Source organism: Myotis brandtii, unplaced genomic scaffold (genome assembly GCF_000412655.1).
Source record: "Myotis brandtii unplaced genomic scaffold, ASM41265v1 scaffold509, whole genome shotgun sequence".
In the NCBI taxonomy this organism is placed as follows: Eukaryota; Metazoa; Chordata; class Mammalia; order Chiroptera; family Vespertilionidae; genus Myotis; species Myotis brandtii.
Window position 1 is genome coordinate 1,186,251 of NW_005369409.1, and position 16,300 is coordinate 1,202,550.

At 38.3% G+C, this 16,300-nt stretch overlaps 1 pseudogene; it reads left to right on the forward strand.

Annotated features, from left to right (window-relative positions):
• The first annotated feature begins 478 nt into the window (after nt 1–478).
• LOC102251744 lies at nt 479–990 on the forward strand (annotated as a pseudogene).
• The last annotated feature ends 15,310 nt before the right edge of the window (nt 991–16,300 follow it).

Below are 16,300 nucleotides of genomic sequence, written 5' to 3' on the forward strand. Positions count from 1 at the left end.
CTCTGCATTCTTCTCCAGTTTTTCACATTTTAGGATTTTGTGCCTTTTAAACTGAAAAACCTTTTGGCACGTTGAGTCATTGTCATAAAGTTGTATCTAGAGGGTTTCATATGTCCTTACCTGTAGCCATGTGACTTCTTGCAGTGCCCACTCCTTCCCCCAGGGAGGAGTGTATTCTCCTGAAGAGCCATGGTGTGGAAGGTTCATGTTCTTTTCCCTCTGCCATGAGAACATATTTCCCAGGTTGGGGCTATTCCTTCAGCCTCGGTACCAGAATGGGAAGACATGTGGAGCAGAGCTGTAGCAGCTGCCCTGCAGCCACCTATTGTAACATGAATGAGGAATAAATGCTTGTTGTGGTAATGGCATGGAGATTCGAGGGTTGTTTGTTATTACAGCAAAGCTAACTAATATATCATTAAACTGAAACCAGCTGCTGTCCTTAAAATAGAAAAAAAAAAAGACCGTGCTTGGTTGCCGCCTCTGCTGCTGCCATGGTGCCAGCCCCTCGGGTTTCAACGAGGCTGGGGGATGCTCCAGAATGGGAGACAAGCCAATTTGGGAGCAGACTGGATCCAGCTTTATTCAACATTACTACCAATTATTTGATAATGACAGAACCCAACTAGGCACAGTTTAAATGGACACATCACGCCTTAAGTGGAAAGGACAGCAATTCAGGGTAAAGCTGCCGTTGTGGAGAAGTTGTCTAGCCTTCCATTCCAGAAAATCCAGCACAGCATCACGGCACAGGACCATCAGTCCACGCCAGACAGCTGCATCCTCAGCATGGCTGTGGGCCAGCTTAAGGCTGATGAAGACCCCATCATGGGGTTCCATCAGATGTTCCTATTGAAGAACATCAGAGATGTTTGGGTTTGCACCAATGACATGTTCAGGCTTGCCCTACACAGCTTCCGCTGACCTCCTCCCAGTCAGGCACTCATGCTATTTCCTTCTCCATCTTCTTCCAGATACTATTCACACTCCTCCAGATGCTCCAAATAGCATACACAAATTAGCAGGACCAAGGTGGGAGTGGGTGCAGTGTGCTGCTGCTACCTAGGTATTGTGCATAATGTTTGGATGCTAGACTAGTTACATCTGACAGGAGAGGTTTGTGTTGTACCAGTGCATGCCTTGGAAAGACTTAAGTAATGCAAAAGGTTGTCTATTTTTTTAATCTACTGACAAGTTGCTCTAGTAACCCAAAGAAGTGAAGGAGAAAGAGCTGCCTCACCATCCAGATATTGATTTGTTCAGATGTTTCAATGCCTCGTGATACAATAAAACCACAAAAATTTTCTTAACAGTTTAAAAAAAACAACAACACAGAGGGGTATATGAGAACCTTTTGTACTATCTTTGCAAGTTTTCTGTAAATCTAAAATGATTCCAAAGTAAAAAAAAATTCTAAAATTTTAAAAGAAGAAAAGAGGCAGAAAGTGGAAAAAGTAATGCATTTACATAGGAAAGAAGAGATAAAATATTTTTTGAAATTAAAGAAACTATATAGAAAAAAATCTTCAAAAGAAAAAGAAAATCCCTAAATTCTAAAAAAAAATCAAAAACCTTTCCACAAGCACCAAAACAAAAAGAAAATAACATAAAATCCAAAATCCAAAGAAAGAAAGTGTATGGAAAATAAAAAAAAAACAAATAAAATAAGAGAACAAAGAGAAAACCTTGAAAATTAAAAAAAATACCCCCCATAAAAGAAGGAAACCAAACACAGAAAATCCCCAAGAAAACGTAAAACAACCAAGCAAAAAAGAAAAACCAAAAAGTAAAACAAATTACCCAACAGAAAAGGAAATCACCCCCAAATATAATAGAAAAAAGGAAAAATGGGAAAAAGAAGGAAAGTGAACAACATCATCATCAGCAGCAGCAGCAGCAGCAGCAACTAAAATAATAAAGAGGAAATACCTGAGCACTACAAAAGAGAAAAAAAAATCTCAAAGGATAAAAAGCACAAAAGGAAGAAAAACAAAAAGGAACACTTAAATAAAGGGGAAACCCCATAATGATAAAAATCAAAGTTTTGGAGAGAGAGAAGAGTGATTTGCTTTCTGTGGGCAGGTATGGGGAGTACGAGAAGTACCCACAAAATGCAGCTGTCCAAAGTGTCCTTTGGGAGCTGTTTGAAGGAATAAAAAGGGCATGTTATTGTAACATAGGCAGACAGACATTTAAGTGGCTCATTACCACCATATTAACTTTTTTTCCATGTGAGTCTTCGAAGCTGACTATTTTACCCAAAGCCCTTGAGCCCTGTTTTACTTTACCAAGGTCTGAGAGATAAACATTTATTGATAGGACACATTTGAGATCTGTATTGTGATGTGACTGTTTAGATAGAAATACTGGGATTTTTTTTCCAAAGGGTATTTATTATAAATGAAATCAGTTTTTGGCTAGGCCACATCTAAGTGACTAATATGTAGTTCTTCCTAGTGTTGTGCTGAGTTAAGGTGCTGGAAGTTGCTAACCACCAACCTAACCAGGATCCAGAAGGCATTTTTTTGCCACCTACTTTTAAAACAATCAAACAAACAAACAAACAAACAAACAAACAAACAAATCCCATCATTCCTGCCCATGTAAAGGGGTATAGAGATAGGGATTATCCCAAAGAGCCAGAATCCAAAATAGCAGGAATCCCAGACAGTGACAGTTCCAATCAGCAGGAATCTCAAAGGCATTTGGTTTTAGCTTTACAGTATATTATGTGTTATTGTTGGTTAGTATTATTTGCTCTATCTTTATAATTATGCTTGGGTTAGGCTGATTTTAAAATCTGTTTGGATTATCAGATTGGCCCTTGATTGAATAGTGAAAGGTGATAACTAGGATAACACATTTAACCTAGATAATACGTAAATCAAATAATCTCTATGAGGATCATTGAAAATTTTATAAAATACATGGTGATGGCTATGATGGTTGGGTGAGCTTTTTCATATACCAGTTCACTCCTCTGGCTAGAAGTAGTAGCAACAGCTGATACAACAGCTGATAGAACTGTTGGGGCACTTATCCCTTACAAATCACATCAGTGAGTAGCCAGAAGGCCGAGTCCGTTATATTCTCAGTAACCTTGTAATCCTTCTGGGTTCTGGAGCCTAGTGCTTCTTGGAACTGGCACTTAGAGTGGTGATGCTGAGCATTTGGGGCACAAATGGTATATACCACAATGTCATTGACTAGCTGATGGTTCATACCCAGAAAGTGAGTTTAGGTGGACACAAGATACAAATTGTAGACTCAGGGTAGGATTATGAGATCTGGAATAAAGTTCTAAGATTATTCCTGGCTCAATTCCATATGAACCAAGTTGTCTTGGACAAGTCACTTAACTAATCTTAGCTTCTTTTGTACAATATGCCTACCTCACAGAAATTGAGTGCCTGTGCCTTTTTCCTCATGATAAAAATTTCAATTAAGCCACAAATGAATATAAATATACTTGAGACCCAGTGCACGAAATTCATGCCCTGGGGGGGTGTCCTTCAGTCTGGGAGCCCTTTCGGAGAGTGGTCCTAAGCTGGCAGGTGGACATCTCTCTTGCAGTCTGGGACCCCTCGCTCCTTATCGCCTGCCTGCTCACTGCTCCTTAGCACTGCCACGGAGGTGGGAGAGGCTCCTGCCACTGCCGCTGCACTCACCAGCCATGAGCCTGGCTTCTGGCTGATTGGCACTCCCCCGTGAGAGCCCACTGACCACCAGGGGCCAGCTCCTGGGTTAAGCATCTTCCCCCTGGTGGTCAGTGCGTATCATAGCAACTGGTCGTTCTGGTCATTCCACTGGAATGGTCTCTTAGGCTTTTATTATATAGATAGTAGAAGAGTTACTGCCTATTCTATCAGGGTATTATGGTAACTTGAAATTACCATAACAAAAACAGGATGAGGCATTGATTACAAACCAGTTTGTTTCTTCATGTTCTGCCATATGCTTCTTTCTTTTTCTAGTTTGTCTTTCACCCCATATCCCAGCTAAACCAGTATCTTTCTGATACTTTATTCACTATGTGATACTTCAGTGGCAAACGTAGGAATACAAAACCTTTTAAGGACAGAAGCGACCTTGGATCTAGTGGTGATACACTGCCTGATACAAGGGGGTTGGACTAGATTTGTGATCAAAGATTTACAGTTCTCACACACCACATTTTCCAAAAAATATTGGGGCTTCAAATAAGGCTGCCAATTTATTATTGTGCTAATTAAAGACATTATAAAATAACAGCTACCCCCTGTGATTGTCATTATTTTAGAAAACAAGGGATATTTTAACATAAAAAAAGTAGAATGAACATAATCTCAAAATTAAAAATAGTTTGAAATGTTTCATTTTATAAGACAAATACTATATACTTCTTTTTTTTCTAATTTTTTCCCTTGGATTAGTGAACTATTCATTATGAACTGATATTTAGGAATCACCCAACTAGATCTGGGTTCTAGTCCTGCCTCTGCCACTAATTCATTGTATGTTATTTGGCCAAGTTTTTTATCCATTTTCCTCAGTTACCTCATCCCTACTATAGGAACAATTAGATTAGGTGAGATACAAAGCCCTTTCTAGCTCTAATGTTCAGGATACTTTTAGAGGTTTTTCTAGTCCTTAGAATCTATGTTTGGGTTAAAAAAAAGGACATAATTACAGAACCCCAAATCAAGTAGTAAGCTATTCACATTACTGGCATGCGCATAATAGAGAACATTTGCACCAGCTATGATGCAAGAAATTAGGCCTTTCACTTTTCATATATTTTACATTTGGGGAGGAGGATTATTTATTTGAGATCAAATTGTTGATTCTCCAACATTCTATAAAATCACTGTGTCCTTCTGTTTTGCTTCACTCCCACCCCAAAATAATACAAACGCATAGCATCCAGGCCCTCTTCTGGTATGTGTGTCTGTTTGGCATTGTTTCTATATTGTCTCTTTTCTTTCCCTTCTGCTCCATCCCCTAATATGTATTTTCCATGAATCCTTCCTTATTCATTTTTCTTTCTTTTCTTCTCTTTAGACAGAAAGCATGACTTCAGCTGTTGGCATGGTCCATAAATGGCATTATCTGAATTCTTGGCAAAATCCCAACTGGGGAATGTTGGGCTGCAGTTGGTTCTAGGTAGCTGCAGGAAATGTAAAATTAATTAGCAACATAATTTTGGGCTTTACCTGCCTTGTAAAAGTGCACGAGTGGTTGTACTAGAAATCACTTTCTGGCAAAAATCCTAATCTGCTGTTTTAAGAAGACTTGGATTTTAAATACAACATTTTGAGGAAAATGGTCATTTTATTGGCAACCCCAACTTCACTAGTTCTGGACAAGAAACACAAGAGCAAATTCTGGACTTCAAGGCTACTGTCTTGGAGTTTAAGAGGAATTCAGCCTGCGCTCGTCTTAATAGACCCTAGGTTTCCAAAGATGAAGTTTTCTTTTCTTGCCTCCACTTCTGCCTCCAGTGCCTCTCTTCATAGATTGTTTTCTTGACATCTGTGTGTGTAACATCTGAAGAGTGGATCAATGAAACACACACACACACACACACACACACACACACACACACACACACAACAAACAAACAAACAAACAAAACAAAACACAAAACAAAACAAAAACAATGGCATTCTAGGCAGCCCAAATTATAAAGGGCTAGAGGCCAGGTACACGAAATTCGTGCACGGGGAGGGGGGAGGGGTCCCTCAGCCTGACCTGCACCCTCTCCAATCTGGGAGCCCTCGGGACACTTGGACATCCCTCTTGCAATTCGAAACCTCTGGCTCCTAACGGCTCACCTGCCTGCCTGCCCTAAACACTCTGCCTGCCTGATCCCCCTAACTGCCCTCCCCTGCCAGCCTGATCCCCCTAACTGCCCTTCCAAGCTGGCCTGGTCACCCCTAACTGCCCTCCCCTGCCGGCCTGGTCGCCCCTCTTAACTTTTTTTTGTAATCTTATCCCCTTCACACACAATTGTATTTAACTTCCTTATTGGTTTCTCCCTCTCACACAATTTTTCTCTCTCCTTTATGTAACACTTTTTCCTACTGACTCATCATTTATAAACTTTTCTTTCCTCCTTATTTCCTACTTCTGTTCCATCATCCTTCTTCCCATCTTTCCTCCCCTTTTCCTTCCTTCCCACCTTAATTTTTTTCTTCACTTCCTCCCTCAGACCTGCTTTGCTCCCTCCCCCATTTCATCCTTCTTCCCATTCTCCTTTTAAGCTTTACCAGCTCCCCTTTAAAACTTTTTTAAGCTCTACCGGCTCCCTCTTTCTCTCTCATCCACATCCTTCTCTACTTACTTCCACTTTTTAAATATCTATCTACTTGCCCAATTATTCACTATCATCTATCTTTTTTCTTTTCTGACTCCAACCTTTAAAATCTGTCCCCAGTACACAATTATACTTAATTTTCATTATAGCTCCTACAGTTCACTCACACATCCTCTTTCCTTCTTTAACTCTGCTCTCTACTGACTTCTTTATAAAGTTCTTCCCTTCTTAAAGCTTCTGCTGGAGGGGAGGGGATGTTAACTCAGGGCTCAGCCCTGGCCAGGTGTCCGCCCCCCCCCCCATCTTTCCTGGCCTCCCCCCCCCTGTCCTGCTCCCATTCCCTGCCTGGGACGCCCAGCCCAGCGAGGGTGGCCAAGACCGCCTGGGCGCTGCTGCCACAAAGCAGGAGCGCCTCCACCCAGAAAACTGGGCTGGGCCTCGGACCGTCCTCCACTCCATCCTGGAATGTGGGCACATCCCCGCCAACGGCCACCACCGCCCTCCTCCCGTGTCTGGGCGGTTCTCCCTGCTCCATGTCATTTTCCATTCCTGTGCCTATCGAATCCTATCCTACCCCAGGCCTTGCAGCTGCCTGAGCAGAGGGCGGGGTCACAGCCTGCTGATCCGATCCTGACGTGATGCTGTAATGGACAAATTTGCATATTTCTCTATTATTAGATTAGATTATTTTTATCAAATTTATTTCAAAATAAGTCAAAATGCTATAATCAAAAATTCAATTTGGATTCATTTTCTTCAGTTGTTCACTGTTGAGGGTGATGCATTATTTTGTCTCTGGGAAGTCCTGAGCTGAGGTTATTTACCTGTGATCCACAGCCTGTTCCTCCTCCTGCCTGCCTTCCAACCCAGCCTTTTTCATTGCCCTAGAGCTGGGCCTTCACAGCCTGGGGTAATGGGAGCGTGGCACAATACACTTCTGGATTCTTCCAGCTGTATTTTCACTGGGGAAAATCAACTTTGAAGTGAAGTTGGGAACCTGCCAGGAAACTGAACAGAGGTTATTAAAAATGGTATTTTTCAAACCACAAGTGATGTTTTCTTAGCAGAGGGTAACAGGTTACTTGGAATCTGAACTGCTTTGGATTTTGGATTAAATTGCAATGTTGACTGAGATTTCAGACCCCCAGGGTCTTGAGAGCTGAAGAAACAATTGAAAGCATATTAAATGCTGGCTGCATCTATACAATACCAATCAACTAGTTAAAAAGGGAGAATTTACTGAAATCTGTTTATTTTGTGTCATGAACTAAAAAATATAAGTTTTAGTTTAGCCTTGTGTTTTTTTTTAATTTAGTTCTTTGGTTTTATTTTAATAAATTCAGACCAAAATATTTTGAATATGGAAATAGCCTGTATTTTTACTGTAAGCATCATATTGCTTAGAATTCCACTATATTCTCCCTCATATTTCTACTCCTAACAGCTTTCATTGGTGATGATTCTATCTTAAGAACAACTACAAAAACATGTTCTATGGAATTCTTTACAATATCATTATCTCATTCCACTCTCCCAATTGTTTTCCCTAACAAACTATGATAGTATCATTAATGTCATGATTAGCCTTTTATTTTTTATTTTAAAATATTTTTTATTGATTTCAGAGAGGAAAGAAGAGGGAGAGAGATATAGAAACATCAATGATAAGAGAGAATCATTGATTGGTTGCCTCCTGCACGCCCCACACTGAGGATCAAGCCCACAACCCTGACCAGGAACCGAACCGTAACACCCTGGTTCATAGGTTGATGCTCAACCACTGAGCCATGCCGGCCAGGCTCATGATTAGCCTTTTAATCTTTTGTTCATTTAGGTCCTTAAAGGAGTTTTATTTTCCAAGAGTCCTCATTCTAATATTTGACTGTGGTTTATTTAGACCTTTGTCATCATCTCATCTGGCACATAGTTTGTAACACCTGCAGCATGAAAGTGTTTTCTGTCCTTATACACTTTTGTTGGGGTTTTAGAGGTGTTTTCTTCTATAATTGTCCCCAAGAACTTTCAATCATCTTCCATGATTTCCCTCTACTGAACCATTTGTTCTTCCCTTAACATGCTTGGGATGCATTAGCTGTAGCCCCAGCTGAAGCCTTGGATATGGTGGTTTGACCCATGTTTTCTAGGATACCTCTTAACCACCTAACAAGCTTTCCTTGTTAAAATTCTTAGGGAAAAGTTTCTAATACCTTCTTATCAGCTCATAAACTGGTATTTCTGGCCTGGAAACCTGTGCTTTCAGGCTGCACTTACTTTGAATATGGCCACCTGGACTTTTGTTTGGACTTAGCCTTGCATTGCCTACACCTCCTTCCTATTCCTAGGCCTTTAGCCCCCACCCCAAATGACTTGGAGAACTATGGCCAAAGCCTGTTGAGGTTTGTAGAGGTTGGGGATTGGGTAAACATTAACTTCCAAGTGTCCAATACCCCTTGGGTGTTTTCCAAATTCAGGAGCCCAAAAGTGACTGAAACTGCTAGACTTGAAGGAAGAGGCCCTTAGAGATCTTTTATTGCAACCTCCTAATTTTTATAATGGCAATTTGGCCAAGGTCACAGAGCTAGTCATTGGGAGTACTGGCATGAGAGCTTTGGTAAAATAAGTTGGCTAATGTTATAGTTAGTAACTAGTGCAGAGATTCAATCCCTAGCCATTTCAATTCCCAAGCAACTCTTTTTACTTTTCCTCCAAGTCTACTTAATAAAAGAAAATATAACTAACAAAATAGTAAGCACACAGAAAGTACCAAGTCAGTTGTTAGAACTTTTTAGGTATCAATATCTCAGCTACATTATCTTAGGTCCTGTCATGATCCCCACAGCCTCCCCTGTCCATGGGATACCTGAGGTGGGAGCTCATTCTTTGGTGTCCAGGACAGCCAATGGAGGGACGGTGAAGGGTTTTTCTGCCTCTATAGAAGGCCAGTGTTGGCATGAAGCCAACTTTTCTGAATTTCTCCCAGGCAGATTACACAGTAGATGGAGGTAGGAGGAGGCACAATTGGCTCAGATGGTTTTTATTTGATATGCAGTGTGGGAGATCAGATGAGAAGGGAATTGAAAACACTTATTTCTTTGGATTTCTGGGTCTGTGTAGAGGGAGATTGAGCTTCACTCGGCACAGAGTTGATTACAACATTAAAAAAAACAAAAACAAACCCACACACAACAACTTCAATACTGTTGCCCAAGGCTGAGTGGAAAGTTTTCCTTCTAGTCAGGGCTGACTCCTAAACCCCACATCTTCTTAAGCCTTTGATGAACAGACACCTGCCACCAAGGAAACGAACAAACAATAAAAGCTGTGAGGGGCTTCTCAGAAAGCTCCTGAGGGTGGATCAGTAGCAATGGAGACTAGATGGGAGGAGTACAATAATTTGGCACTTCTGCTAGGACCCTAAGGACCAAAAATGCATTTTTTCCTGAAGTTTAAACAATATCACTGATTCTGCTGGAAGTAGAATTTTTCTGATTTTGACTCATTTACATGTATTGAACTTATTGAAATATTGTTTTGCCACTGTGTCAAAAGAATTAACCCATCTCCTCCATTTTTCATTTGAGGAAAGAAGCCAATCATTGAAAATTGCTATATTACCAATGCCCACTTCAGAGGAATTTGTGGTTTAGAAAAAGGTATTGGAAGAAAGTTATGATTAATGAAAAGGAAAAAAATAACAATGACCCACAAATAGATGAACTTCAGACTTATTGAGGAAGAAAGAGCTTTCCAGGTCCCCGAAATCAACTTGCCTTCATGAAAGACTATCTCTGGAAATAACCCTCCTGTTAAGCAGCATAAAGAATTATTTCAAAATACTAATGCTTATTTACACCTCACTTACTTTAAAAACATTTAGGATGGTTAAGAGTAAGGATTTGATCTAATAGGTCATTTCAAAGAGGCTCCCTCTGCAACTGGCCCTGATGAGGTATTTACCCAAAGCAAAGCACATCAGCCTAGTTGTCTTGGCGATAGACAGCTTGGCAGCAAGAGCTGTCTGCATAGCTCTGAGGTGGGGTTGAACTGCCTGTAATGTCTCCATTCAAGTTTGGCTAATTGAAATCAGGAAAAAAATTAATGTAGAAAGAAGGAGAAAAAATTACACCTCCAGTCTGTTTGCATGCCAGTCAAAGTGCTGGGTAAAAAAAACTTGGGGGAGTTCCTGTTCTGTTATTTTTACTATGTTATTGTTATACATGAGCTGGCACATTAGCCTCCAAGACAGTTACCAGTTGTGGCACCATGCCAGTTGCCTAAGGTTCCCAAGTGAAGTTGAGCTGTGTTACTATTCACACTTCATCAGCTTAGTACCTGAGGCATAGAGAAAGCAAGGAGAATACCTCTGTTAGGCAATCCCACTAGCATCCAGCTAAAAATGTTATCTCTCTAATCAGGAAAGGTAGTGCCAGGCTCAGGGCCAAAAGAAACATTAAATTTATGAGCTCCTAGAAGTTGTATGCAGAAAATTCATGTATATGAATATGTTCATTTTTCTGGAGTCCTTAGATTTGATAAGATTCTCTAAGGATGTAAAAGCCATCTAAAGGTAAGAACCACTGCTACATAGATTCCGATTTATAGACTTGTCCTTGGTTAGTTTCTCCTGGTATTTATAGATATTGGGTGACAAGGGAATGGTGGAATATTACCTATTTGCCTGCAGACCCACTATCTATACATATTCTATTTCAGGACATTTGGGTGTAGAGATCATTTACCATATTATACTTTGGTTAAAATAAATAATAAATATTAATCTTTATTTTTCCTAGGATATGCCATACTACATAATGTAGAATAAGGTTTACAGAAATACAAACACATAACACAAATTTTAAAAGTTTCTTATCTACTTTATGTCACTACTTACTGTCATCCTGCGTTCATTTCTGTTTCTGACTTCCGTGAAATATTAAAACATCCCCACTTGCTCCATGTTACAAGTTAAATGCATCACTCTATAAGCTTGTAAAGTCTTATTTGATAACATAGTTTTTCTTACTCTAGTAATGTTCTTAGTTATCACTAACTAATCGGTCTCTTTTATTCTGGTTCCCCATCTTTTCCAAATCAACCACCATCTCTTATTGTTAAATATTTAAAGCATGATGCCGTGTTCATGGGTTGGTAGAATCAACATAAAAAAATGTCCATGCTACCCAAAGAAATCTATAGATTCAATGCAATCCCCATGAAAATACCAACAGCATATTTCACAGACCTAGAACAAAATCTCCAAAAATTCATATGGAATTAAAAAAAAAGACCCCAAATAGCTGCAGCAATCATGAGAAAGAAGAACAAAGTCGGAGGGATCACAATACCAGATATCAAGCTATATTACAAAGCCACTGTTCTCAAAACTGCCTGGTACTGGCACAAGAACAGACATATAGACCAATGGAACAGAACAGAGAACCTAGAAATTGACCCAAGCCATTATGCTCAATTAATATTTGACAAAGGAGGCAAGAGCATACAGTGGAGTAAATACAGTCTCTTCAATAAATGATGTTGGGAAAATTGGACAGATACATGCAAAAAAAAAATGAAACTAGACTATTAACTTACACCAAGCATGTCAAACTCAAAGGCTAACACGGGCTAAATAAACAAGGATTAAGTTTATGTGGGCCGTAAAAAAAAACAAAAGCTTCAATTTTCATAGAAACATAGGTTTATTTTAATAGAGGCATGCTGAATACAAAGGGCTGAAATAAATGAGTAATCGTTAACATAAAATAATAGAACATTTTAATAAAAAATAATATTTTTCTTGAACATTAACTTACCAGACACTGAGTAACTGCACAAATTAATAAGTGTAACACAAATAAACCTATTTTCCTTGTTCTCCGAAATCAAAATATTTCCTGTTGCACACACCAAACAAGTCAGTCCAAGGCTAATAATGTGGCAATTGGCTGCTAAAATATCCGCTGCTAGTATTAGTGGAGAGAAATGGTGCGCCTGTGCATAAGGCACGTAAGGGAAATGAATGGAACACAATTATAATAATCAATCAGTAGTGAACATTGTACTTCATTATTAATAATTATATATAACAGGATATTGTAAAAATTAAGTTACAAAATTTTTACTAAAATGTTTCCTCCATACCATTATATTGGCTTGGCCACAAAATATTTGTTGTGGGCTACGAGTTTGACGTGCTTGACTTACACCATACACAAAAATAAACTCGACTTAAAAGTAAGATGGAAACCTTAAAAATGTTAGAAGAATACATAGGCAGCAAAATCTCAGACATATGTCATAGGAACATCTTTACTGATACAGCTCCTAGGTCAATGGAAACTAAAAAGAAAATAAACAAATGGGACTACATCAAAATAAAAAAGCTTCTGCACAGCAGAAGAAACTATCAACAAAACAAGAGATCCCACTGCATGGGAGAACATATTTTCCAATAATATATCCATTAAAGGCCTAATCTCCAAAATTTATAGGGAACTAACACACTTAAAATAAATAAACAATCCAATAAAAAAGTGGGCAAAGGACCTAAATAGATACTTTTTGAAAGAGGACATGCAGAAGGCTAAGAGACATATGAAAACATGCTCAAAGTCACTAATCATCTGAGAGATGCAAATCAAAAACAACAATGAGGTATCATCCTACACCAGTCAGAATGGCTATCATCAACAAATCAATAAATGACAAGTGCTGGCGAGGATGTGGAGAAAAAGGTACCGTCATGTACTGCTGTGTGAATGCAGACTGGTTCAGCCACTGTGGAAAAACAGTATGGAGTTTCCTCAAAAAATTAAAAATGAAACTCCCATTTGACCCAGTAATCCCACTTCTAGGAATATATCCCAAGAAATCAGAAACACAAATCAGAAAGGATATATGCACCCCTATGTTCATAGCAGCACAATTTATAATAGCTAAGATTTGGAAACTGCCTAAGTGCCCATCAACAAGGGAGTGGATTAGAAAACTGTGGTACATCTACACAATGGAATACTATGCTGCTGTAAAAAGAAAGCACTCTTACCATTTTCATCAGCATAGATGGACCTGGAGAGCATAATGCTAAGCGAAATAAGCCCATCAGAGAAAGATAAGAATCACATGGTCTCACTCATTTGTGGAATATAATGAAGATGATAAACTGATGAACAAAAATAGATCCCGAGAGACAGAAGCATCGAACACTGTTAAACCTCAGAAGAAGGCAAGGGAGAGTGAGAAGGGGGGCTAAGAGATCAATCTAAAGACTTGTATGCATGCATATGAGCATAACCAATGGACACAGACAGTAACAGGGTGAGGGCATGTGCTGGGGGGTGGGAGTGGCCGGGGAGAGGTCAATGGGGAAAAAGGAGACATATGTAATACTTTAAACATTAAAGAATTTTTAAAAAAGAATACACACACAACAACAACAACAACAACAACAACTAAGTCTTCTCATCATCAACAACAACAAAAATTTAATGCATGACATTTTGAACTGGTCATTCTGATGAAACTCTTTCAACTAGGTATGGTTATTATTGTTTTAAACTTAACAGTTTATGTGCACAGCACACATTTCTACCTAACTTTAATCCTAGTTAGCAGAGATTTTTACTTTTTCCTTTATTGAATTTTTTATTTTTAAAAATTTGATGAGTGTATTACTTTCATATTTAGAAAAAAGAATTAAAAATAAATATCTGTTACAGCCAGCAAGGTTAACTTCTAAGGCGGTATCAATAATTTTTTTAAACCTTCAATTAAAGGAATACTATGATGTTAAATATACGTATATTGCTAAAATGCCCAAGATTACTTTTAGATTAAATGAAAGATTTTCTGTATAGCCTGGGTCTAAGAATAAGAAAGAGATATAATATAGCTCAACTACCTTCTTTCCCCAATGTCTTTGACTTTTAGGGAAAAATCAGCTTATCTGAAGTATTTATCAAGGTACCAATAAATTCTTAGAGAGGAAGATGATAGTTTACTATGACTTGTGGCCCCTTATAAAATGACTAAAGGTGGTCAATACCCCATTTTTGGTACATAAAAATCATAAATATGTCACATTCCCACTCCATCCTTGAACCTCACTCTTCTCAGTGGTAGAGGCTGGCATTATGGTAAGTGAGTGTCAGGAATGGGCTAAGGTCTTCTGTTTTAAACATTACTTGGTAATTTATAAAACAGCTGAAAGTGTAAATGGTTTGTTGTTTTAGGCCACATAAAAATATCTGGATTAAAGTAGCCAGGTCGAAAAGTTCCTGGTGTCAAAATGGCTGCACAAAAATCTGTACTGATACTTAGCTGAAGTGCTGCTTCTTTCAGCAAGCTTTCCCAGATACCCCGAGTCAAAATTAACTGCTCTCCTTTTATTCCTACAGTTCTTATTATGCGCTTCTATTATACTACATGTCTTGTACTTCACTAAACTGTCTACACAACTTCTTCTTATTATTATATTATGAACTCTTTGAGAGCATGAGCCATGTCTTAGTCATATTAGCTGTCTACAAAGTGCCTTTCATTAATTAATTTCATCATCAAATATGTTAAATGTGTATTATGTCCAAAAATTTTGGTGCTGGGGACCTTAAAATGAAAATACATAATTCCTGGTCTCAAAGAGCTGGAGTCTGGCACGACAGGAGCTTAAACATGTTGAACAACTATGTTTTCCTTCTTGGATCTAATATTTTGGTTTAAATAGGAAAAGAAAAGATAAATGTACAAGGAAGACTCCATATTCCTAATTTCTGGGTCGTTCTGAAGAATGTGCTATTTTTATATTTTCAGTGTCTGAAAAGAACACTTTATAAACACAGATATTTCCTTGCAAATACTAAACAACATATTTTGGAGACTATATGTATTCTAAAATAAAATCTTTCAGTGTTAAATTTATAATTTGAATCTTAATTGGAAATCATAATATACTGGAATGGGGGTGGGTATATAGGGTACAAAAAGTGTATTCTAGAGAATTAGAAATGTTCAGGTGTTTGTACCACATGGGCATGTAGTGTGTATATAGTGGGAGAAAGGAGAAGTTAGTGTGTAAGAGGATTTAATTAAGTCAAGATCACTTTCCAACTTTATGTAGTCTTCTGGAATTAGTGAGAGGAGAGGTGAAGCCTCACTCTATATCATATTATTTGAACAGAAAATCTTTCATGCTGATCATGTCTTTACTAGTAGGACATATATAACTTTAACCTGGATGCATATATCTTAATTCTTGTTCATCTTGGGTTTCTTGTGTTGATTTGGTTGTATATATTTTTTATAAACACATATTTGAATCAACTTTATTTTTTATATTTTTAAAATATATTTTTATTGATTTCAGAGAGGAAGGGAGAGGGAGAGAGAGATAGAAACATCAATTATGAGAGACAATCATTGATCAGCTGCCTCCTACATACTCCCCACTGGGGATTGAGCCTGCAACCCAGGCATGTGCCCTGACTGGAATTGAACTGTGACCTCCTGGTTCATAGGTCAATGCTACACCACTGAGCAACACCAGCTTGGCTTTGAGTTAGCTTTAAAACATAAACTACCAGTGAGGTAGCCTAAGGTTGTGTAAATTTTGGTCCAATATGCCTGTGAGGTAAGTTTCTTAATAAATGCACATTGATGATATACTGATGATGCTGATAGTTGTTTATGAGTGATCTATTAAGGATACAATTGATAAAACTTTTTTATAGTAGAACCAAAAACTCTGAATCAACATTTCAAAGTGTGAATGATGCATCTAATAATCTTCCTGACAGTGTATCTTGAGTATATCATGTTAGCAATGAGCTATTATTTGAAATTTGCAATTTTATTTTTACAAAAATTAACCCTTAGTTCAGGGTTTCTATGAGTTGGCTTTGGTTAGGCACATTCAATATATTCCAGGAAAGACAGTAACCTCTTACTTTATTTTTTCTCTTTTTTTAAAATTAAATCTTTATTGTTCAGATTATTACAGTTGTTCCTCTT